Raw genomic sequence first — 26,096 nt, 5'->3', positions numbered from 1 at the left:
GAGGCAGTTTTAGGGTGGCACAACCAGTGCGGTCGCTCTGGGCACCGTGTGCTGCAGAGGGTGCCAAAACAATGCTGTAGAACAGAGCATGAAAGGCAGAGGGTGCCGAATTTTAGCATTGTCCAGGGCACCGCTGAAATTTGAAAGCTCAATGTCCACCACTGATGTAGAACCAGATGGACCTTTGGTCTGATCTAACGAGAACAGCTGTCATATTCTTATGCCAGTTGAATTGCAAATATTTATTGTGATTTTGCTTTTTCGTGTATCTCACAGTACCTAGGGGAATGTTATCAGCATAAGATAGTTACTCTTTCCCTCTTTCTTGAGAAAAATCAACCACCAAGGGATTTGTCTCTTGGGACTAGCATATGGAGGAATTGAATATTGTTTATAATAGTAGTTGCACATCATAGACAACCACTGTGCTTGCCTGAGACAAAGATGCTCCTGAGGGACAATTCCATGGGTGGTTGTATCCAGAGCAGATTCGTTGCAATTAATGAACATGGCTAAGTTTGGTCCATTGATTTCAATGGGTCTGCTCTGAATAAAACTTAGGTGACCTGAAGGGGGGGTGATGACTGCCCCCTGCTCAATATTGCCTCTCTTCATGGACTATGTTTGTTCAGTACCATGAAGCACAGCCATTAATTAGAAACATACTGGCTTTTAAGGCCTTATTGCTGTTACCCAGCATGCCATCATTTTCATGGTTTGATTGGTAGAGCACTGGCTGGCTGACAGCTGTCTTTAGGTCATTGGCATCATTTATCTCATTCAGTGTTTTAACGCAATGAAGACCCACAATATCTCTGCTTTCCCATCTCTCTTCTGCACAGCAGCTGCCAATTACCACTACACAGGTGTTCAAAGAGAATCTAAAGGATTTCAGATTTAAGTTTTGCCCAGAGGGTTTCCCCTCTCTTTCTTAAAGCAATTTGGTTTGCTAATCAATTCTAGGCCTGAGGCACATATTTATTTTCCTTTAATAGTTTCAAAATTAGGGCTACCCAAAGCGGGTGGTTTTATTTACATCTTCTTTTGTCTGTCCTCCCCAACTGAACTTCTGGGCTGGGGTTCAAGTTGTATTTCTATGCAGAAGAAATACAGGGCAAACTGGCTATCCAGCTGTAATATCCACAGAGGTCTCTTGTATTCTGCCTCTCAGTTCCTCAGGAAGTGGACCAAACAGAACCTTACATATAGGTGCTGCTTCCTGGGTTCATCCTTTAGTTGAGATTCCTGCATTGCAGGGGGTTGGACTACATGATCCTCAGGTCCCTTCCAACTCTACAATGTTATGATTCTACGATCAAGGAAAAGGCAAAATGCAAAGCTTCCGTGTAAGCAAATTAGTCTGAAACATTAATTTATCCAGGGTGAGAGCAGTAAAATCACCCATTTCTTAGAGACAGGTGTGGATGCAGGGAAGAAATACTAAGTATTTTTTAGTATTAAGATACTAAGTAAAAATTAGATTGCAGGTTGGTATGTTTTAGCTATATTTTAAATGTGGCACAGGCATCCCCTTCTCCCTCTCCCGCTGAGAGGAGCAGATTTCTAATATGTATGCATTACCTCTCATTAGGAAACGAGCATATTTAATGCTGGGTAGTTCTTTGAACTGAATGACTGCAAAAGGAGGGATGTTTTTCACTTTGAAGAGTTGCCATGATTTCAAGGCAACACATTCCTGATCACCTTTTGAGTTAATCTCAATCTGACATGAGCAAAGGTGGGATGCTTGATAGTTGGAAAGAGCAGCCAGAGTTGAGAGCAGAGTTTGGAAGTGATGTGAGCCAGAGGAAAAAGCAGCAAGCTGGAGAGAGTGGGAGCCATGTTTGATTTCTATTTGAATCCAAGATTGTAGCTATGGGGAAAATAAGGCTATTTTGGGGTGTTAATGCTGCAAACTCCTCCATCGTAGGCTCAGGTTGTACATGTAAATCATATATCATAAAGACACCACAATCTCTTCTGTGCCTCATTTCCAAAGGAAACACAAACCCTGGGTAAGCGCCTGGAACCCCTGGAATCTTGCGCTGTTCAGAGACTGGGGTGACGCACAACTACACTATATCATTGCCAGTACAGAAATATGATTCAGCTGCCAGTCCAGTTGGCTTTTGTACATAGAGTGGTAGTGGTGGGGTGCCATTTTATCCTCAGGCAGCAATATGTCTTGAGCTGGCCCTGATGCCGCAGAAGCATCCGCCAATGTGGCTGTATGCCTTGGAATTCCTGGCTGTCACCACTGGGTAGAATTCAGTGCAATGCTAAGTGGGGTTTGCATGCAGGGAAGGAGGTCTGTTCACACAAGGAGACTCCATCCCACCATGTGCACCCGCTGAACCTGTCCATGGGTTCCCCCATCCCTCGAGAGCATATTTAAGGGCCACAGGAGGGGGAGGACGAAAAAGTCCTGTTGTGCGAGTGGACCCCCTTTCGTATTCCGAACAACTCTTTTGAATCCCACCCACCAGGGAGGAAAGAGGAATATGGAGTCTGCTATAGGCCCTTGTGCGTGTGCCAAATTATCTTTCATTGATAAAATAGGGTCTTATGATGAAGACAATTGTATCTGAACCTAAGATTAAGAGTAATGATGCTATTTTACCTGTAATCAGGATAAAGGTGTGGAGAGGTGTTAATGTATCTGTGACATAGGTTCCAAGAGCTACATTGGTGAGACTGAGATGGGGCTGCTTCACCCATTCCTGTTGTGTTCTGTCGCTCCTTTACACAGTCAGATCTGAGTCTGATGTGTAGTTATTCTGATGGCCATCTTCCCCTCTTCCAGTAGCCAGTAAAGACATGATGGACCCTGACCCACACATTAAATTCTCTCCTGATAAGCAGTGAAAGTACACCATGGGTGCCAACTTGGAATAAAATATGCGGGGTAAGCACTTGCACCCCATTTGAATGGCAATGTCCATTAACTTTGGAGTGTGTGGGCCCCTCAAATACTTTATGGGGGTGCTGCTGAAGGGACCTTGAGAGTTGGCACACTGCCACATTGAGTAGAAGTCTGAGTTTGGGTAACCAATTCAGATATATACTAATTTTTTTAATACATCTGAATTGGCTACTCAATTTTTATTTACCTTGATTCCTAAATAGCAGAGAGGCTAAGCTAATGATGTTCTGAATTTAAGCAGAACACACCAATAGCGGTTCCAGGAATAAACTTTACAAGGTTGGTTGTCGTTATCTGTGGCTTCTGATAAAAATACAAATACATAACCTGAGGTTATGCCTTGAACTGTAACTCCACATTCAATTCCTCAGAATTTCACCAAAGCCGCCGCAACAACAAAACAGTAGTTTAATCAGTGATTGCTAAAGAAAACAATGTGTCACATCCTGAGAATGTAGGCATCAAGCTGCCAAATCCCTGTAGGTGGGCAGCCAGCAGTGCAAGTAGGAGAATGCAGTATTGATATCTGGGGAGGAGGGTGAGTCAGAGAGTTTTCTAGAAACAGGAAGTCAGGAATCACTCCTCCTCAGTCCTGCCCCAAAGTCTTTTTAGCTGCAAAACTCACTGGGGGCTAATTTGTTTCATTGGTCCTGGCCTCTCACTAGCCCTTGTAAAAGGTAGGAGGTATCTCTTACTACCTTTAGGCTCCTCAGCAGTTTGTAAGTGGAGTTTACTTGTATCCTTAAACCTGCCTGCTTTGTTTGCATCTGTTACTCCCTTTTCATTGCTCTACTCCATGCTTCCTCAAACTCGGCCCTCCATATGTTTTTGAGACTACAATTCCCATCATCCCTGACCACTGGTCCTTCTAGCTAGGGATCATGGGAGTTGTAGGCCAAAAACATCTGGAGGGCCGAGTTTGAGGAAGCCTGCTCTACTCTATCCCATCGTTTCCATCGGTCTCTCTAGCGCCTGATCTGGCAATGCCCCTTGTATCCCTGTAAGCTCCTAAATCAGAGTTCAACTTCAACAGCTGGTCAAAGGAAATTCTTCCATCTGAAACATTTGTTGGCCAAATTTGCTGGGGTGGAGGAGGATTGTGCATGTTTGGTCTCTAGGCATTGTCTGTCACATCAGTTTGATGCAAATGCATCGTTCTGGACAGAGGATATCTTTATCATTGTATTCCAGTAATTTTATTCACATTCTCATGGTGATTTTTTGGGTGGGACTAAAATTGGTTTTTTTATTCTATACACATTTTTAAATAGTGTTATATATATATGTTTGGTGTTTCCCAGTGGTATAGTGCCAAGTGGTTTTTAGAAAGCATTGCTAATAATGAAGCATTGGCAGTACCAAATTTGTAATGTGTTTGAAAGTAAAATTATCATTGTCTAAACAATCAGATAGGACCTACCGTAGCAACTAAGGCCTTGGTGTTTTACCTAAGGTATACTATCCTGACAATTTCATTAGTCTGAAGATGGGCAGGTGTCCCCACATTGCAACCTGCCACATAAAAGCATAGATGAACGAAAAGCCTAACAACTAGCACTTGTAATGACAGTATATAGTTGATAATCCTTACCATTCTACATTGCTATCTTCCACCACTACCATGATTCTGGGGAAATTTCTCAAGCCCTTGGGCCACTGTACACTTTCTGAGCAGCAAGAAAATCTAGCAAATTGCATCCTTTGGAACCAGGGAAAAAACATTTCCCTTTAACCTTCTATGTCATTTTAAATCTGTTTGTGGGAGAGGGGTGTTACTGGTTTTTACTTTTGTTTTTATTATGTATTTTGTATTCTCATTTTGTATTTTTATATTGTGAACTGCCCTGTGATCTTAATCAATAAAATCCTTCTATTTCCTCCAGCAGTGCTGTGCACATTTTGGGTCTGGGGAGTCACTGTCTTGTCTCCTGCTATAAAAACAAGCAAGCAGAGGCTCTTACCTGTAAGAAAGAAAGAGACCTTTATTCATGGAATGAACTGTATAGGCTCAGCAGCAGACAGAGTGCTGAGGGGTCATGATTCAGGACTTCAGGAGCAGGGCAAGAAGTTTAGAACTGGATGGAATCAATGAAGATGTCCCAACAAGTTTCCATGCCGCGTCTGCCAAGCTTTTAAAGATGAGGTACGGCATGTTCACTTGTGAGACTTGCTTGCTTTGCAGGAATGTTGGGATGGCATATGCATGCTTCATCAGGGTTGGTGGAGATCAATGGGATCAAGTTAGGCATTACTAACTCAATGAATGATTATTTGGTAACCTAAAGGTATAATGACTGGGAGCCACTGATAGCTTTATCCTCTGTGAATTTGTTCAATGTTAAGTATGTTTTGTGTGACTAAGTCCTTCCCTTTGTCTGTCTTGAACCTTCTGCTAATCAATTTCATTGGACAATTCAAAGTTTGGTATTATCAGAAAGGAAGTAAGGAAGGCTCTCCATCTACTTTCTCTACATTATACATTACAGTGGTACCTCAGGTTAAGTACTTAATTCGTTCTGGAGGTCCGTACTTAACCTGAAACTGTTCTTAACCTGAAGCACCACTTTAGCTAATGGGGCCTCCTGCTGCCGCCGTGCTGCCGGAGCCCGATTTCTGTTCTCATCCTGAAGCAAAGTTCTTAACCTGAAGCACTGTTTCTGGGTTAGCGGAGTCTGTAACCTGAAGCGTATGTAACTTGAAGCGTATGTAACCTGAAGCGTATGTAACCTGAGGTACCACTGTATTTAACTTCTGTCATATCCCACTTACTCACTTTTTTCTAAGCTAAAAAGCCCCAATTGTTGTAGTTTATTCTCATGGGCAAAGGGTACAGCTCCCTAATCATTTTCCAACTCTAAATATTCTTTTTGAGGTGAGTTAACCAGAACTGTACATGGTACTCCAAGCATGCCCACACCATAGATTTGTGCTGAGAGTGTTATGATTCTGGCAATTTATTTTCAGTTCTTCTCCAAGTAATCTCAGGCATAGAATTGGTCTTTACATAACTGTTGCACAATGAGTTGACATTTTTCATTCAGCTGTCCACTATGACACAAATATATCTCTTCTAGTTTGTAAACACCAGTTCAGCTCCCTGGTATGCAGACTGTTTGTAGCTCCTTCTTCTTCTTATTTTAAAGAAGATCGACCATTTCCTGTGTCTTTAAGAAATTTTGGCTTGATGTCATCAGGAGCTGGTAATTTGTTAATGTCCTAGGAGTTAATATTTTGTTCTGTCTATTTGCTGCAGTTCTTCAGACTTCCTTCCTGAGAAAGTCTGTTCAGGCACAGGTATCTGACCTACTTCTTCCACAGTGAAGGCAGACGCAAATAATTAATTCAGCTTCTCTGCAATCTTCCTATTGTCCTTCAGCATACATTTCTCTCCCTCCCTTGTCAGTTAGTAATCCTGGTTCCTGTTCTTCCTGCCTCTGCAGTATGGAGATAGAGACTGCAGGGTGCCTGAGTCTGCATGTCCAAGTGCTCAATCAGGGACTGTAGGCCTTGGAAAGCAACTGGGCCTAGTGGATTGGCTTACCACCTGTTCCTTATTTAAAGGAATGGTTCCTTATTCAGTAATACTAAAAATTAAAAATTGGATAAGGAACCCTTCCCTGAAATGAGCAACAAGGCCTGGCCCAGCCTACTGAGTTACCATGTGCATGTTTTTGATATTAATTTTTTGTATCTTTATTTTATATCTTATTATGATTTATGTGGAAATCGTTTAATTTGGTTGTGTGCTTTTTGATATTCTATTTGTTGTTTATGACTACGTTTGCTATGGAAAGCTGGCACACAAATAAAATTATGTAAGTATGTAAGACATCAAAGTTACCATTCCAAGTTGACTGTGCTACCCAAGCCTCAAAGCCCTCTTCAAGAGGCAAACAGAGATGTTTAGTGCAGCATAGGCTCCTGGGATTGGCAGGCTGCATGCAGCTATTGGAATGGTCAGGTCTGGTATAAAGACTAGTACAGTGGTGCCCCGCAAGACGAATGCCTCGTAAGACGAAAAACTCGCAAGACGAAAGAGTTTTTCATTTTTTGAGTTGCTTCGCAAGACGAATTTCCCTATGGGCTTGCTTCGCAAGACGAAAACGTCTTGCGAGTTTGTTTCCTTTTTCTTACAACCGTTAATACCCAGGGAATCCGTGCTTCGCAAGACGAAAAATTCGCAAGACGAAAAAACTCGCAGAACGAATTAATTTCGTCTTGCGAGGTACCACTGTACCTTGGGCCTGCCTTGCGCTGGTCAATAGACCAGGTTCCTGAAATACAGCTTCCAGTTCAAATCATTTAGGGACCCAAAGCACCATCCATGTACAAATTTGGGTACAGTCGCCCTAAGTAGCCTGCCCTGGCATGCTTGCCTCTTCCTTCTTCCTGAAGATGTTTGCTCTTACATTTTCCCATATTAGGGGAATATGTGTTGACCACAGACAGAGTCTTGAAAATACCATGAAATTGTTCCCAAATTCACTTGATTTGCAAGACCTCCTCTGTGGCAGAGGCTTCTCACAAACTAATGTCCATGTGGCTTAAGCCAAACCGCACAGAAATTGTTCTGAGGATGCTGAGCCTCACTTATTTTCAACCACATGTATATTGTAACATGGAAACATTCTCTATGGCTTTGAAATCTTCCACATCTTGTTAAATTGTCTCTGCAAAAGGTCCTGTGGTTTTGACAAGCTTTTGAATGTGAAAGTGCTGGTGACTGCATCTCAGGCTAGGCAGAAAGGAATTCTTGACTGAAGGCTTAGAGATGAGGAGCTTTAATATGTCTGGAGTACCTGCTCAATAGGGGTCAGCACAGACCACTACATGAAAAGCATCTCTGCTTGAGCCATGTGCCCTCCCCGGCAAGGAAGGACGGCTGGGTTCCTGTGTAGGCACATTACAGGGGTTCCACTCTCCCAACCCCCCCATGTAGTGTGGAGATGGCCAATCAGACACATAAAACAGTTTGACACTGGGAGAGATGAAATGTACAATGGCGACTGATGCCAAACCAGATTATAAACTATTGAGTGAAAAAGAAAAAGAAAAAAGAGCATTTTAATGATACTCTGCCATCTTAAAAATACACACATAAAACTGCATTTTCCTTTTGAGAACTATAATTTTATGAATGAAGAAGCAGAGCAGTCAGATTCCTAGCCAGCTTAAATATACATCTGGAGTACATATTATTGTTTCCATTAGAAGCAATAGCTCTTGAACACTCGAAGGATGGGCTTGCTAAAGATACCATCATTCTGTATATAGGCAGATGAAAGCAATGCCAGAATGTGATCCCGTCTAAGAGATGGTTCTTCAGGATCAACAACCCAAGCAGGGGCATCCTTGGCCCAGGCTGCCCCCCCATCCCTTGCCCCTTCCTTTTCCCAAAAACTTTGCTTACAGAGCAGCTGGGCATGATGCAAAGCAAAGTGCAAGTGAGACCCCAAACCCTGACCATCTTTCTTTGTTCAGAGGACATATAGTTTTTATATTTTATACATACATTTACATATTTTATTTATTTCAAATATGCTTAGCCTACACTTCATCAGATGATCTAAGGGCCAGGTAACAGCCACAAAAACCTAACAGTATTATCAAACTTCTATTTGTTCTATTCATTACTTCTATGACAGTAATAAAATACTTAAAACCACCAATTTCTACGTACCGATAGAATGGGCAAAACAGTGTAAGGCTGATGGAAGCTACCTAAATTCAAGCAGTTCAAGCAAGAGGAAACAAGTGCCGTTTTCAATTGGTGTCAAAAGATACAGAAGGTTTGTAACCAAGGTTGTTTAAAATAGAAAAACTGTATACACCCAAGAACTACAGGGTTTTTTAATATCTTTGATAATTCTGTGTCATTATTTATTTTCATGTTCTGTATTTTATTTTATTTTTGCATATAAATAAAAAAAACCCTTCATAAAAGAGGAGAGGAACAGAGCGTTGGCACCAGCAGCAGCTTCAAAGGGAGGGAGATTCCCACATAGAAGGGCCTTTCCCATATAGCCACATCATATACTTTACCCAACACCAGCACACTTAAAACAGCTATATAAATCAGCATTTGCAAATCTATGTCATAACCCTGTGCCCTGGGTCTTTTGAGCTTCTGGCAGTGCCCCTGTCTCACTCTCAAATGTTTGAAATTATTTCCCTAGACCAGTTGGCCTCACCCCTGGGAGCTCTGGAATAGCCCTAGGGCAGGGGTAGTCAATGTGATGCACCCCAGATGTTTTTGTACACTACAACTCCATCCCTAGCCAGTATTGCCAATTGCCAGGAATGATGTGAATTGTAGTCCAGAAACAGCTAGAGGCCACCATTTTGGCCCACCCTGGTTGGGGACCATTCAAATTGATTAATTAATCAATACAATTTTCTTCCATGCTCTACCACAGTACTGTCCGCACATAACATTTTCAACCCTTCTTCTTTTTAAAGTCTTCCTTCTTTTCAATGTCTGGCAAAAAAACAAACAAAAAGGTATTTATCTTATATTCTCCATCATCTCTATATTTTAGTAAGTGTGAGGGATTGTATTGAAGCTACAACAATCATATCAGAAGACACAAAAAGCTCAACATCCCTCCCCCCCCCCAAAAAAAAACAGTACCACCAAAGAAATTGGATCAGTGTCATTCTGAAAGTCGGCAGCATTTAAGGAAATAAATTTCACCTTACTTTGTAGAACATGGAACAATTTTATGAAGCCTCACAAACTCTGAGTGGGCTGTACCATTTCAGAGCACAGTCAGCTTGCCTTTTATTGAGTGAGAAGAGGGAGGGGGTGGCACTGTGGTGTAAACCACTGAGCTTGCTGATCGGAAGGTCAGCAGTTCAAATCCGCACAATGGAGCTCCCGTTGCTCTGTCCCAGCTCCTGCCAACCTAGCAGTTCGAAAGCACGCCAGTGCAAGTAGATAAATTAGGTACTGCTGTGGTGGGAAAGTAAACAGTGTTTCATTGCGCTCTGGCTTCTGTCACAGTGTTCCGTTGTGCCAGAAGTGGCTCAGTCATGCTGGCCACATGACCCGGAAAGCTGTCTGTGGACAAACGCTGGCTCCCTCAGCCTGAAGCAAGATGAGCTCCGCACCCCAAAGTCGCCTTTGACTGGACTTAACCGTCCAGGGGTCCTTTATCTTTACCTTTACTGAGTGAGACCATTAACATCTATAAGTCTACTTTTAGTAGAATAGTACTGGATACAACCCATAATTTGGGATGAACATTAGAACTATGTTTTAATTGTCATCACTAATTGAAACAAAAACTAATATACAAATCCTTCAGAGCACATAATTAAGGCTAACTGTTGTAATATCACCAAGAGACTAAGTGCAATAGCACTTTGAATATGTTCAATATATCAAGGACCATTGTCTCTAGATACTCCCTTGTTGTAACACTGAATAATAATGATTTTTTGGTCATGTAAACTTTTACCTCTTGAGCATAAAGCTGAGTCATCACACAGACCATTAGCTTTATCTGCAGTAAAATGTACAGTCTAGTGGGAGCCCCCAGGCCCATATGGTTTCACATCTGAATTGTTTTAAGCCATTTAAGTAACAACTTGAAACAACCTTCCTTTCCCCATATGTTGAGGAGTGTTCCTATTCCCTTGTACAAAGCAACTCCTGCCAGTCTTTGAAGAGCATGAATCTGTCTTTGATCTGCATGGAAAGAAGTGGCCCAGTCTTATGGTGGCAATACAGCTCTGTTTCTTTCACAAGTACCTCATCCAGAGAACATTATTTATGGTTGCCAAACATTACTGATCTTCATCAGGCCAGATTAACTTGAATTTATGCTATGTATTTCCATTCAGACACTAAAGGAGCTTAAAAGGGCTTATTCTTATCAGGCCTTCTTGCAACAGAGCTAAGAATGTGGGGAAACTTAATATTTGTGATGCAAATTAAAATAGTTGGGCAGGAAGAAGAAGCCATTGTTGCTGATCCCCAGATTTTACCATAGCTATGAAAGTCTCTTCTAACTATTACTAAGCACATTTAGATGGGCTGTTGCTTTTTATGGATTCACTTGGTAGAACAGAGTACAGGAGAACTCTAGATTTAATTGACCAAATGCTTCTCTTCATAGTTCTATAAATAACCTCAAAGAGACAAACTACATATTATGCAGGAGATTTGTGATTTAGTACTTCTTCACTTGAAGGGCCCAGACATTTTTGCAATTATGCTACCCACATTTTTCTACAACTTAATATAGCAGAAAACTATAAGCACTGTACATGAAAGCAATAAAAACACATCTACTACATTCAACAAAAGAGTCCTAAGAGCTAGATTAAAACAAAATGCAACTGTCTATCACAAATAAACTTCAGCAGTGTACAAAACAAAACAAAACAAAACAAAATAGTGTGGGCTTCACCTAACAGTCCTGTCAGCAGAAGCACTGTACAAGGACTCCACTTGCACAAAGGGGCTTTCTGCCCCCCTCAACTGCCCCCATTCCCTGAAATTGTCTTGCGGGGTCAGGAGAACCCCCAAAATGGCATGCATTGGGGGGATTGTTCCATTTGGCAAGCTGAAATGTTTGCGCAGATGGAACAACTGGAAGAGTGTGATGTTAAATTACCCCCTAAAAGTCAGAGTGCAGGGAAGCATGTAGATTCTTAAGAAATATCTAAATGTCATTACTGTCTTGACCTCACAAATGACCAAAGGGAAAGGACATCAGAAGGACGGTGCTGTCACTGAGAAGGTCTGCTTCCATGTTGTCACCAAGTGATAATGCACTGATCATGGTATAATCCTCAGAATCTCCTTGGAAGATTTTAAAAATCTGTTCGGTCTGTCTCAGAGGAGGCAAAATACCCTTCAGAATTGTGAGGGAGGAAACAATACAATATGTTGTTGTTGTTGTTTAGTCGTTTAGTCGTGTCTGACTCTTCGTGACCCCATGGACCAGAGCACGCAAGGCACTCCTGTCTTCGCTGTCTTTGATATAGAGATATCAAAATGAAAAGATTTATTCAATCACATTTTAGATTACCTGAGATTCCTTTTACCTGAGGCTCCAAGAAATCAACATTCTGATCCACAGGAATCAGAGACAGTAGAGGAAGACCTGAAGTTAATAAAGTATGCCTTAACTGTAGAGCCATGTTAGCTTTATTATTAACAGAGTGACTTTTGCTTTCCTTCCATGTGAGCTTCTTTGAATATTAAAAATGTTCTCAGTACTGACCCAGCAACCTATATATGTATTCTCATATGCCTCCTACTTTTCTTCTGACCTACTGACCTGCATACATTTTTGAATACAACTCCTATCATCTTTTATCATTGGCCATGCTGGCTGGAGCTGATGGGAGTTGTAGTCCAAAAACATCTGGTGGGCAACAGGTTGGGGAAGGAACAATGCTCCAAACTAGGGGTGGAGAAGCTGTGGCCCTCCAGCTGTTGTTGGCCCATCAGCCCCACTCTGCATGGCTAACCGTGTGGAACTATGGGAGCTGTAGTTCAGCAAAATCTGGAGGACTTAAAAAACCCATGCCAGCATACATGAGCAGCATTGCATGTGTGAGATCCTCAGCAGACTACAGTAGACTTCATAGCCCACCCACCTGCCCCCAGTAAAGGAAAAATCCACTTTAGCTCATTGTCAGGTTCAGGGGAAATATACATAACAAGGAATGTGAACAACTTGTCAGTCAGGGTAGCAAGCATCCAGTTCTGGGGCTGGCACCCAAGTCTAGACATAGCTGGAATTCATTTTAATTCAAGTTTCATAAAGCACCCTTCCATTGAACTTCCAGGGTAATTAACAAAAACATTATATCATATATATTAAATATAACAAACAACATGTTAAAAAGAGCTACTATCTAATAATACGTTTTAAAGCCTAGGATAATGAAAACATATTTGCTGGAGAGTCTAAAATAGGCTTCCTCAAACTCGGCCCTCCAGATATTTTTGACCTACAACTCCCATTATCCCTAGCTAGCAGGACCAGTGGTCAGGGGTGATTGGAATTGTAGTATCAAAACATCTGGAGGGCTGAGTTCCACCACTGAAAAGACTCTCCAGCTCTCTTATTTCCACTTGCCTCATCTTGGATATTCAGGGCACCTGGAAGAATATGATCTCAATACAAGGGCCATCAAGGATGACCTCAGTGCATGGACAGGTTGGTGTGGGAGCAGGTGTCTCTTCTGGTACCTGGTTCACAAACCATGTAAAGGTTTGGAGGCAAGAACCAGCACTTTCCATTGTGACAGTTCCAACTTACTGTGTTTTCCGAGTGTATGAAAATAGATATTTTTGCAGCAAGTATAAATTAACATCAGTTGGGAGCTGCATCTATCCATTCCTGGAACTGATACGGAAGGCAGAGAGCTTTTCAGATGGCCAGGTTTTAATAAAAATCCAAGTGACATGCTTATGGTAAGAATCACAGGTTGTACCGTATTTTTCGCACGATTGGACGCACCGGACCATAGGACGCACCTAGTTTTCAGGGGGGGAAATCAAGGAAAAAATATGATTCCCCCCCCCCAGCTCTGGGAGCAGTGGACAGGCTGCACGCAGCCTGTGCGCTACTCCAAGACCTTCTCCCTGCTTTTGCGGGAGGTGGCGGAATTCCCCCACCTCCCGCAAAGGCCCACAGAGCCCCGTGTGACTCCTGTGGGCTTTTCGACCAGGAGGGAGAAGGGACTGAAACGGCCCGTCAGTCCCTTCTCCATCCTTGGGGAAAAGCCCCCAAGAACCGCTCGCTCTTTAAAGGCTGCGCGGCTCCTGCGGGCTTTTCTAGGAGGTGGGGGAATTCCTAGAAAAGCCAGCAAAGCCGTGCAGCCCCTTTAAAGAGCGCATGGCTTTTGCCTGCTTTTGCGGGAGGTGGGGGGATTCCCCCATCTCCCGCAAAAGCCCGCAGGAGGGAGAAGGGACTGACTCGGCCAGTCAGTCCCTTCTCCCTCCTTGGGGAAAAGCCCCCAAGAGCCGCTCGCTCTTTAAAGGGTGCGCGGCTCCTGCGGGCTTTTCTAGGAGGTGGGGGAATTCCCCCACCTCCTAGAAAAGCCAGCAGAAGCCACGGAGCCCCTTTAAAGAGCGCGCGGCTTTTGCCTTCTTTTGCGGGAGGTGGGGGAATTCCCCCATCTCCCCCAAAAGCCCACAGGAGGGTTGGAGAGTAGCGGGAAGGGGTCACACGCCTTCCCGCTGCCCCCCAATCTCTGGGGCTGGCGATGGGGGAAGCGCTGCTTTCCCCACCGCCAGCCTCGAAGCCGGGTTGGAGAGTAGCGGGAAGGCGTTGCGCGCCTTCCTGCTGCCCCCCATCCTCTGGGGCTGGCGATGGGGGAAGCGCTGCTTTCCCCACCGCCAGCCTCGAAGCCGGGTTGGAGAGTAGCGGGAAGGCGTTGCGCGCCTTCCTGCTGCCCCAAATCCTCTGGGGCTGGCGATGGGGGAAGCGCTGCTTTCCCCACCGCCAGCCTCGAAGCCGGGTTGGAGAGTAGCGGGAAGGCGTTGCGCGCCTTCCTGCTGCCCCCCATCCTCTGGGGCTGGCGATGGGGGAAGCGCTGCTTTCCCCACCGCCAGCCTCGAACCCGGGTTGGAGAGTAGCGGGAAGGCGTTGCGCGCCTTCCTGCTGCCCCCCATCCTCTGGGGCTAGCGATGGGGGAAGCGCTGCTTTCCCCACCGCCAGCCTCAAACCCGGGTTGGAGAGTAGCGGGAAGGCGTTGCGCGCCTTCCCGCTGCCCCCCAATCTCTGGGGCTGGCGATGGGGGAAGCGCTGCTTTCCCCACCGCCAGCCTCAAACCCGGGTTGGAGAGTAGCGGGAAGGCGTTGCGCGCCTTCCTGCTGCCCCCCATCCTCTGGGGCTGGCGATGGGGGAAGCGCTGCTTTCCCCACCGCCAGCCTCAAACCCGGGTTGGAGAGTAGCGGGAAGGCGTTGCGCGCCTTCCTGCTGCCCCCCATCCTCTGGGGCTGGCGATGGGGAAAGCGCTGCTTTCCCCACCGCCAGCCTCAAACCCGGGTTGGAGAGTAGCGGGAAGGCGTTGCGCGCCTTCCTGCTGCCCCCCATCCTCTGGGGCTGGCGATGGGGGAAGCGCTGCTTTCCCCACCGCCAGCCTCAAAGAGCAGACTCTCCTGGCTTCAGCGGAAGCAACGCAAAGCCTCCGGAGCGCAGGCTTCGGAGGCTTTGCCTTGCTATCGCTGAAGCCAGGGAGCCTGCATTCGCTCCATAGGACGCACACACATTTCCCCTTCATTTTTGGAGGGGAAAAAGTGCGTCCTATAGAGCAAAAAATACGGTACTTGGTTCTTGTGACTGTTAATTAATGGGATATGTGGTAAGCTACAGTATATGTTTTCAGAGGTCCGCTTCACAACAGGAAGAATTCTTTTATCTCCACACAAGTGGGTGGATTACAACTTGGCAGCATCTCTTACTGGAGTTTAGCATGAAAATATTTCCCAAGAAATTAGGATTTTGTTATACAACTTGGTAAAGACTGCATCTAGTTGAAACGGACTTTTACCAGTATTCCATATTCATTGTATGGTGCACTGCAACTATAAAAATGTATATTCAGTCCTCTTGTTCATGTTATTGTGTGTGTGTACCCTCATTGTATATACTTTTGTCCTCTTTCGATATCAGAGGCGTACGTTCCCACAGATCAGGCCTAGTGCAGAGCCCAGTGGATGCATTTTGAAGTAAATGAACAGGCTTCAAAGGCGGGCCTATTTATTTATTATTTATACTTACAACCTGCCCTTCACCAACTGACCCCAAGGTGAGTTACAAAAATGTCACAATTAAAAGCAAGTACAATTTACATTATATTCATAAAATAAGACCACAAAACAACCAATAGCAAGGTAACAAACAGTAGCACAGAACAGTAGTGGACAGCAATGCAGGAGGAGGAAAGCCATCTACTCTACCAAAGATATGGTGGTGAAGAAGAGGAAGAAGAAGAAGAAGAATTTGGACTTGATATCCCACCTTTCACTCTCCTTAAGGAGTCTAAAAGCGGCTCACCATCTCCTTTCCCTTCCTCCCCCACAACAAACACTCTGTGAGGTGAGTGGGGCTGAGAGACTTCAAGAAGTGTGACTAGCCCAAGGTCACCTAGCAGCTGCATGTGGAGGAGCGGGGACGCGAACCCGGTTCACCAGATTACGAGTCCACCACTCTTAACCAGTACACCACGCTGGCTCTGGTGAAGAGGTGGGACTTGACTAATTGCTGAAAAGCATACAGTGATGGTACAAGACACACCTCAGAGAGGAGGTAATTCCACAACATGGGGGCAACCACAGAGAAGGCCCTCTCGTGTGTCACCACTCTTAAAACCACAGAGGGTGGTGGTACTCCCAATAGGGCCTGTTCTGCTGGGAAGGTTGATGTTGGGCTAGAGTAGGGCTTTATATGACAGTATTGACCCCTTAAATTGGGCTTGGTAGAGAAGTGGAAACCAGCAAAGGTCTTTCAGTACTGTCGGAAGAAGAACTGGCTGGAGACACCATCAGTTCTTGTGCTACTAGGAGCTTTAATTGAGAAGGGGATGCACCACCACCTCTTTTAAGGGCCAATCCCTCTGCTCCCTGTGCACAACCTGGACCATTCCAGCCACACCCTGTTGGCTAGTTTTCATAAATCATGATGGACAAGGGTCAAGAGGACATAATGCATTGTAGCATTCGTCCCTGGATATCACTACAGCATGGATAAGTGTGGCCATGAGCATAGCCAAGGGTGATGGGGCTTGTGATATCAGGTGACTGACATATGGGTGATCCCACCTGCCTGTCAAACTTGACCTTCCAGTGGACCAGATCCGGTTCTCCACCTTTGAGCTTAAGGAGAGGAGGTGTGGTCTTGGAGGACAATGTTCAGCTGTCAGGTCTGGTGTTCGCCACTTTAGGGGGAGTATAACCCCATCTGAAACAGCTTGAATATAATTTCTCTTCACAAATACACTGCCTGTCCACAGAACTGAGTTGTCTTTCCAGCTCATTGCTGATTCCAGGCCCTGGTTCTGCTGTTCCACTTGCTCACCTTAATCCAATGAGGAAGAGACAGAGCTGGGTATTGTCAGCATGCTAATAGCATCTCACTTCAAATCCCAAAATGACCTCTCCCAGCATTTCCATGTAAATGTTTGATAGCTGGGGGGACAAGACAGCATCAGTGCAGTGGGGCTGAGCAGCAGCACCTTCTGAAATTGACAGGAGTAGAATTTCCCTATCACCAAGTCTACAACTCTCAACCTAGAGAGCCCATCCAGAAGCGCACCATGGTCAATGTTATTGAAAGACCGGAGAATTAGCAGAATCTGCAAATGTCCTTCTTCTGGCATAGTTTATTCCATCTGGTGTCCAAGGCAGTCACCAGACCTGAAATCAGATTAAAATTAGTCCAGACAATCACTCTCATCCAAGAGCACCAAAAAATGGGATACAGTATTAGTGACTGACCAATAATAAAAATCCTCAGTGTCCCAAGGAGTGTTTTTTTAGGAGCAGCTTCACACCTGGGCTTTGAGACTCCAAAGCCTGCATTGATGAAACCCTCAGACGTGCCCTGTCACTTTGTGCTTAGATCTTAGCAGGATCAAAGCTTGTACACTTTTAGGGGTGCTGCAGCCTCCTCTTCCCTCCCCCACCCCAATATATATATAAACTGATTATCTTCATGTTTTTTTAAAAAATAATTTGCAGACACAATTAGGAGTGAAGATTGCCACATGGATTCAGATTCCTTTCTAACATACATTTTTAAAATGTTAATTCCTTCTTGTTTCCTCTTTATTTCAAAGATCTGTGCTACTTTTAAGAACATAATTTGTCAGCTTAGAATACAAAGTATTGATCAAAGGACAACTGGCAACTCTTTTATACAGTGAAACAGAAATCCAAGCATCAGAACTCTGCATCAGCAACTGTAAGTTTTTAAAGCTTCCATCAGCAATTCTATTGCACCACATTCCACTTAGCACAGATGGTTTTATGGAGAAAAACAGATTTTCCCAAGCAAACATATTATATTAATTAGGCTTCTCTCCCCATTCAGGTTATGACAGACAGAACCATTGGCTCATAGCTAGAAATCAGGCTTATCTCCTGATCCTTTAATTAAATAACAATAAAAATAACAATTATTTTGTTTGTTTATCACCCTTTCTAAATATTCATCCCAGGGTGGTTTACAATGGAAATGAAAATTACAAAACAACGTCAATAAAAATATACAATTAAACAAAACAAATAAAATTATTAAAACTGTAACACAATTAAGCACTGGAGTGAACAACTTAATTCTCAGTGTTTAAAATACAACTTCCTCCCAATATGTATACTCCAAATTTAGCACTTTGTAATGTAAGTGATTCAGATACTGTACACTATTGCACTGACTACATGCCCCCTGTAAGCCTTACAATGTGAACATGCTGCCTTCCAGATGTCATTAAACTCCCACCATCCTTGAACTCTGACATACTAGGCCAGATAATAATAATAATAATAATAATAATAATAATAATAATAATAATACTTTTATTACTTATACCCCACCCATCTGGCTGGGCATTTCTGCACATCAGAAGGGGCACAGATTAGCACCCTTGCTGTAAGATAAGCCAAATACTGTTATCCCCATTTGCTCAAAGATCTGCATTGTTTGCCAGTCTGTTACTGGGCCAGGTTCAAGGTGTTGCTATTCGTATATAAAGCCCGTAACAGTTTGGGATCAGTTTCCTTGAGGGATATGCTCACACAACAACTTCAATATTTGTAACTGTTATTATTACATGTGCCACATAGTATTCATTCTGCACTTGTAAGGAATAAGTCTTTTAGTGTGACAGACTCATACTTCGGAACTCCTTGCCTAGTGACATCAGGCAGACTCTTTGCTGTATCCTTTTTCGGGGCTTGTAAGCGCAGGAAAGTAATTATAAATGTCCTTGTTTCCAGGAAGTACATCCCCGCCCCCTCTCTTATTACTGGCAGGCTTTCCTGAAGGATATTTGCATTTAGACAAAGGTATATTGATTGCAGCTGTTTTGCAGAGAATAATAGGCAAAGAGAGTAAACATAGTTTTTAAAGAGGCTAAAATATATCCTGAAATAAACTAAACTAACTAAAATAAAATACAGTGTGTTATGAGGAGTTTGTGACATTCCTAAGAAGTGAGAATCCCACTTACTTGCTTTTCTTTTTGTTCTTTGGAACTTTATAAAGACAGTGGAGTAAACTAATCAAAAGAGAGAAGTGAGGAGAAAGATGTGAAGTGGTGGGGTGATATTGTTGTGTGTCCATGTCTCTGTGTTCAAACAATGAGAGGAGGTATGACAGGAGGCAGTGGCATAGACTGGAAGGAGCCAGAGAAAATACCAGATGGACTATTGAAATGGTGGCAAGAGGATTCAAGATTAGGCCTGAAATGACTGAGGAAGCCTTCCTTAAGTTGTGGCATGAATATAAAATAACATTGCTTAACATTCATATTATTTGAGCTTGGTATATATGTTACAGTGGAGTGAAGAAATAGTCTGGTTGAAAGCATAAAGAAACGTATGGTTGAAAAAGTAAATATTGTGTATGTTAAAATAAATCAAACTCCATATTTAATCCAAGCCTCCAAATGCCTACCGGAACACAAAGGTTTTTAATGTTTTCTCTTCTGTTAACCTATAGGTGATGGAAGCTCCACAAATCTACAAAATGCCTCTTTGTGTAAGTCCCATATGGAGGGCCAGAGCTTAGTGCCCGCCCCCATACAGATGGATTGATGAAGGTGATTGGTTTTGTTTTACACCAATCACACTATGGTGTGAAGCTGACCTCAAAATCAATAAAGTGGAATAGGAGACTAAAATAGCCATGGCACAAATCAGCAGTGAATTAGGGGAGAAGAGCAATGGCAAGGATGACTCAGTCACTTGTCATTAACCATCTTGAATTGTGTGAAGAATTAAAAATGGTGATTAAAGTCTGTTATGGAATACGTAACCTGCAATAAGTGATCTGGAGTGAGCACCCACAAGATCAGTCTCTCACGCTTGCTGATAAATTTCTGTGCTAGCACTATTGCATTACAGCATTTCCCGCATTCCATTAAGCATTGCTCAGCCTAGCTTGACAAGCAACTTGGCTGCTGTACCCTCTTGTCTTGCAGCTGTGTGAACAGCTTGCACTTTGGAGCAGTTCTCTGTACACCTTGGACAAGGGAGCAGCCAAAAGCCAAGGTGAGACTGCATAAAGTTAACTGAAATGTAATGGGTAAAAGCATTAAGTGATCCAAATGTTGATGGATGAGAGTTGGAAGCCACACTTAATAACTGTTGACAGTTTGCTCTATAGAATTGCAAAATGACATTATTGTGAAGCTTTTGTATAGCTTTCTATCTGAGGTTGCTTGCTTAATAGCCTTGGAAGGCTGGTGGCTACTAGCTACTGCACACTGGGGACTGAAGGAAGCCATTTGACTGTTCTGAACACAGCCAGAAAAAAGAGAAATAAGTCTGAAAGTTTGCAGCTTTCTGAAAAGAAGCAGTCTTGTGTAGACTGCGTGCTGTTCCTTTGGGGAAACGGATGCTGCTTTAAATACCAGCTTTGTTTGTCTAGGTGTCTGCCTGCTGCTCTGTACTTAACTTGCATTTTTGTAAAAAAACTTTAAAAACCACAACATCAGAAGTCCTCAATATTCCCAAGGGAACTGCTCCTGTGTAAAAGTTGCTTCTGAAACTTCCTACTATTAAGGAAAGTAGGCTTGTGAAAGAGTAAAGCAAGTGGGACAGGGCAGGAAAGGAACCCCAAATTACAACCCTGGATGTTTTTAATCAAGCTGATTCATTCTAGTTTCTAAATCTGTAAGTGGAGACATCAAACTGAATTTTAAAGTCCTTTTCATTCAAGGTACAAGTTTAAGACGAATAATAACCATTATACTTCATCTATGACCTATTTAATGTTCAAGTCACTACAGTACTTTTCCGGTTTCTCCCCGATATATCTGCAGGTTTTTACTAGGCTTCCAAATGCTGTTTCAGCTTGATTTATAGAAAATGCTTAGTCACTGACATTAGCTTTGCTTTTTATGTGTGAAAAAAGAGACACTCCTTAGCGTTCCTTTACAGCACTTTCTGCCAAGAAGCTGCAGCTGCCCTGCTGTTGAGAAAGCTGACTGACCAACTTCCTAAAGGTCTTCCTCTATGGCTGCAGATGAACTGTGGTGTAGCAGTCAGACCATCAAACAAAGGGATTGGGTGACTTAAGTCAAAATCCCCATGCAAAAGTGAACTTCACTGAGTGAGTTTAGGCTAGTCACCACCTCTCAGCCAACTTTTCCTCACAAGGGCTGTTGTGAGGACAGGGGGCATGTATGCTGCCTTGAGATCCTTGGACTATCAATCATGGATTCATGGAATTGTAGAGTTGGAAGGGGCCCCAAGTGGGATGTAAATAAATGAATAAACTTATGAAATCGATGCACAGAAATTCAGCTACCTGCAAAAAGGAGACTTGTTTTTCTCCTGAAGTCCAGCCAAAGAACAAAACAAGTACACAAAATCCTCTGCAACTAATCTGTCACTTTTCATCTGCTCTGATGAGGAAAAAAAGTGCTCAATTCGGTTAAGATGCCCTACTTTTAGGCTGAGGAGACCCTTACAAATTTGGAATTTCTAGGCTTAGTTACTTCAGCCAGTTATTATTTGTAGGAAAACAAAAGGATTGTAAATCTGTGCATGGAAATTACCTCACAGAGGAAGGATGTGGACAATTTGGTGAAGACTTAACAGCTATCTTGAAACATTTGGCTGAGAGGCCTGCTGCCTTGTTATGCAAAGCTGTTGGTATGGCTTGGTCATTGTTGTCAGACAAAGGGTGCTAGCGGGCAATTTAACCTTTCTTTAAAGCCCTTACTAAAGGAATGTAGCTTGACTTACCCTCACCTGCAGTGCCTGGGGCAGGGAACCTTTTTCTGTTGAAGGGCCATATTCCCTGCTGGTTAAAGGGTCCCCCAACACAAACCAGCGATGAGAAGGGCCAGGGACAAAAGTAGGAAGAGCAACAAATGTTACTTCTACCTTTGTGCAGGAGACTCATTTCTTCCAGGGCCGGCCCACCAATGATGCAAGATGAGGTGATTGCATCAGGTGGTAGGATTGGCAGGGGCAGCAGATCCGGCCTCCAAGGAATGCATTACTTACTGCTGCTGCCACAGGTGAGGTGGCAGTGATAGCTCCTTTGAGGCCAGATCTGCCACCTCCTCAGCAACCCTCTGTCCCCATGCTTCATCTACAGTGGCCTCGTGGTGAATAAGTGCTGCTGGTCTCCTCCTACCCTTGTTCTTCCCCTTGTTCCTAATGTAGATCTTCACTCACCCCTTCTTCCCTGGCAGGGGAGGATGCCATTATGTGATTTCCCTCAGGTGTCAAAATGTCTTGGGCCAGCCCTGGTTTCTTTCATGCACAGACATCCCTTCGTCTAGTTCAGGCTTCCTCAAACTCGGCCCTACAGATGTTTTGGTCCCATGATCCCTAGCTAGCAGGACCAGTGGTCAGGGATGATGGAAATTGTAGTCTCAAAACATCTGGAGGGCCGAGTTTGAGGAAGCCTGGTCTAGTTCAATAAGCATGAGCAGAGCCAGACAAAAAAAACAGGGCTGGGGAAGGGCATGGTTTGGGAGAGAGTCCTGAGGACCAAACATGGAGGAGGGCCATACTTGGCTTCCAGGCCCAATGTTCCCCACCCTGGGTTTGTGGAGCAGCAATCTGTTTTACTTAATATAGGAGAACGTATTTATTATTATTATTTCAACATAGTTTCTTCCCCACTTTATCCTCACAATAGCCCTGTGAGGCAGTATGACTGACTGACTCAAGGTGAATTTCATAGCAGAGCAAGGACTTGAACCTGCCTTGGTCTCCCCGATCATTGTCCGATAGATTAATATGCTAGTAATACTATTATGCTGGTTCTCTTGCCAAGAAATAAGCAAGTAGTTTTTGGATTCTAAGCTGGTCTTACTTCTTTCTGACAAGTGCTACCTGCCTGAATGTTTGCATTTGCAGCCCCATCACCTGTCCACATTCAACAATGCTACAGCTCTCCAGCTTACACACTCATATCTTACAACACTCAGAGAAGGGCTAGTTTGAAGTTCCATCCTGAGCTGCTAAAGTGATATTCTCCCCCTCCTCTGGGGCAGGCAGGGGAGGATAGTTAGTGGTTCAAAGCTGTTACTAAAAAAATAGACCTCAGATCACAGCCAGTAGACAAGATAAGCTGCATTTCTACCCTCTATGCTATTCTCCAACTACAGAATTGGAAGCTAGAAATTGTAGCTTTGGATGTGATTGGCAGAAGTTAAGCGAGACCTCAGTACTGCTGAATTCAATTCACAAATTAAAACATTTGCTAAGAAATATACACATTGTCAAGTAGGAAATGGGAAAGACATGTGATGACATGTTATAGTTCACATATTTTATTTGCCCCCAAACTAAGAACATTTCAGCAGAATAGTCTCCTTTGAATTTGACGACAGCATCTGTGAGCTGTGTAAGTAGGTTACTTGTAGCTGTGATTCATCATTCTAATATGAATTCCAGAAGTGTGCCCGTATTAGTCAGTAACAGCAAGAGGGTACTCCTGAAGCACCTTACCTAGTAACTCGTTTAGCCTGGCATCAGCAACAGCCTTTTTCAGCACAGTGGAGTAGGAAGGTGGAAAGGAGTCATATCAATTGGCGTACAGAAGAGGGAAACCAGGACTCATCAAAGCTGCTTGTGGTCTTTATAATGAGGTTTGACTCACATAACCTTTCCCAGGGATGAAAGTGTATTACATGTTTCCCCCCCACCACACACCAAGATTACGGTATATCTAGCCTGGGGAACAGTGCTTGTGGGCCTTTAACAATTATATAACGGGCAAAGATTCAGCAAGTGCAATTCCTGATTGCTGCATTTCCAGGTTGTGGGGTAAAAAAGCACCTTTTCAAATTCTAGCTGTTGCACAATTGTTAAAGGCACAGAGGATGCTACCAGAAAAAGGTGGCATCTCTATAAAAATTTTTTTTAAGCCTCTCGCCCTTATATTTGCAGATATATTAAGGGAAAACATGCAGACAATATTTTGCTCACATTTTCAGTTTGAAGCAAGCTTGCTCCTGCTTTCCTGCATCCTACCCAATGAATGGAAACCACTGTTTAATGATTATTTGATCAAGGAGAAGAAAGCAGCAATAGCTCTGCTAATTGGACAGAATTTAAAGGAGGGAAACTGGATTTTGATGTGTGGCTGTAGGATGACTTTCCTTTTGGGCCAGGGATAAGAAACTAGTGGCCCTTCACACATTGTTGGATTCTAGTTCCCCACTACTGTTCTAGACTCAGCCTTAGAATTAAGACTTCACAATGATTGCTTAGTAATTTCTGGTGCTAATTTCAATTACTTGCAATACATTTTACTGTATTACATTTACTATCCATGGTCTAGAAGGATTGTGTGACTTTATCTTGGGGAGGTACTTTGTGCTCAGTCCAGCTGTGCAACTGGGGGGACAGAGCTTGGATCTGACTTTAAATGCTTCTTTATTCCTGTGAAGAGAAAGATTGGTTTCCTTGACACCCCCCCACCCAAACATGAATGTTATTGATCAAATTCTTGTTTTCACCCTCAAGCACTGCAGGCGATATTATGGGGGGTGAATTATAATAGCTTCACAAACAGGCCCCACTGCTCCCAAACCTGAAGCTAAACTGATGCAGTGCTATGGGTGTGATCTGAAAGAAGAATCAGGTTGTCACCTTTTTGTTTTCAGAAACTCAAAGCTGGGAGCCTCTGAGCATACATGGAAGGCCTGTCCTTTGACAAGTGCCTGCTTCCTGCTTGTATTAGTGAGCTGGGGAAATCTGGTGGTGGAGCCTTTAATCGCAAGGGTAGCTTTGTGGTGCCATATATGTTACCTTGCCAAAGAGGTGGCCTTGGATGGGAGAGAGATGGTTTGCAGCATCGGGACTTAGGGGGAGAATCTCAGGTTCTGCCAGACAGAGCTCTTAAAAGTAAGAATCAAGTACCAGTCTGGTCAGCTTCTGGATGTGCCAATTTGTCCTTTGCCATGCGCAGCAAAATGTCTTGGGCCAGTCTTGTTTCATGCTAGAATGTCTAGTCCATGAGACTGATTGCTCTTATAGTGATGGCTGATCCTCTAATGACCTTCCCATGCCTAATCCTGCATCTGAGGACTCCTCTCTTAGCGCAGGGGTGAGGGTGTTGCTGAACTACAACTCCCATCAGACATAATGCAGGGATAATGCAGTTTGTAGTTCAGCAACATCTTGAGGGCTAAAGGCTCCACATGCCTGTCTTAGTGGAAGAGAAAGTACTCTCTGCTACGGAAGATACAAGAGCAAGTGTTTTTTAATTTTGTTTTTTAAAAGAAGTGGGAAAGCTTTTCCTTTCAGTCCGTGGCCTGTTGCTAGGAAAAATTACCTCAAGGCCTGTTGTTAATTTCCGAGACCTCTGACCCCACAGATTTGTGCTAATCTTGCCCATTAGCCTTGCCTTGTTCTTTTGCCTAATAGGCTCCAGGGACTGGCCTCTTTCTGAAGCACATCTTATTGATTCCAAGCCAGGGGGTTGACGCTGATATGGTTCTACAGACCATGTAAACTAAGACACATAACTTAGAGCAGCTAACTTGTGGCACTCGAGATGCTGTTGGGCTCTAACTCCCATCAGCCCATGCTGGCACGGTCAATGGTGAGGGGTGTGGGGAGTCCAGCAACACCTGGAAGTCCACAGTGTAGCCACCCTAGAGTTGCCCTAGAGTTTTTTGCGCCTTTCAAAGAATGTAAGATCCTTGGTTTGAAACTCACGGTTTTGTTTGGTGGAGGCAAACTATGAGCCTCGGCTCATATGGTATCTTAAGCCAAACCATGGCTTAGTGCTGTGTAGCACAGCAGCAGCAGGACTGAGGAAGGAGCAGCCTCCCTAGGAACCCACGTGCTTGTATTCTTTGCACTACACTATGGTTTGGCTTGGGGGTTACATGAGAACTGAGCCAATGAAAGAGACCATTCTGTGCTGGCAGAAGCTCCTTCCTGGACTTTTGTGGTCTTTGCTAATTGCTCCTTCCTGGACTTTTGTGGTCTTTGCTAGGAGCAAAACAC

The 26,096-nt window shown here is 43.7% G+C and overlaps 1 long non-coding RNA gene across 2 annotated transcripts in view; it reads left to right on the top strand.

Moving 5' to 3' along the window:
- LOC310756304 overlaps positions 1-26,096 on the top strand; it is a 54,614-nt gene that overhangs the window by 10,325 nt on the left and 18,193 nt on the right. Inside the window, exons 2-5 of one of the 2 annotated variants that reach the window (XR_014544793.1) lie at positions 4,807-5,066; positions 11,957-12,050; positions 15,565-15,700; positions 17,729-17,853. This is a non-coding gene — a long non-coding RNA (uncharacterized lncRNA). The remainder of the gene's footprint in view (positions 1-4,806; positions 5,067-11,956; positions 12,051-15,564; positions 15,701-17,728; positions 17,854-26,096) is intronic. The other variant, XR_014544792.1, reaches the window with a different exon arrangement.

The sequence above is a fragment of the Podarcis filfolensis genome (assembly GCF_964270895.1).
Source record: "Podarcis filfolensis genome assembly, chromosome: 2".
Classification (NCBI taxonomy): domain Eukaryota; kingdom Metazoa; phylum Chordata; class Lepidosauria; order Squamata; family Lacertidae; genus Podarcis; species Podarcis filfolensis.
Note: the sequence above shows the minus strand (reverse complement) of the source record. Positions and strands in the feature narration are given on the sequence as shown.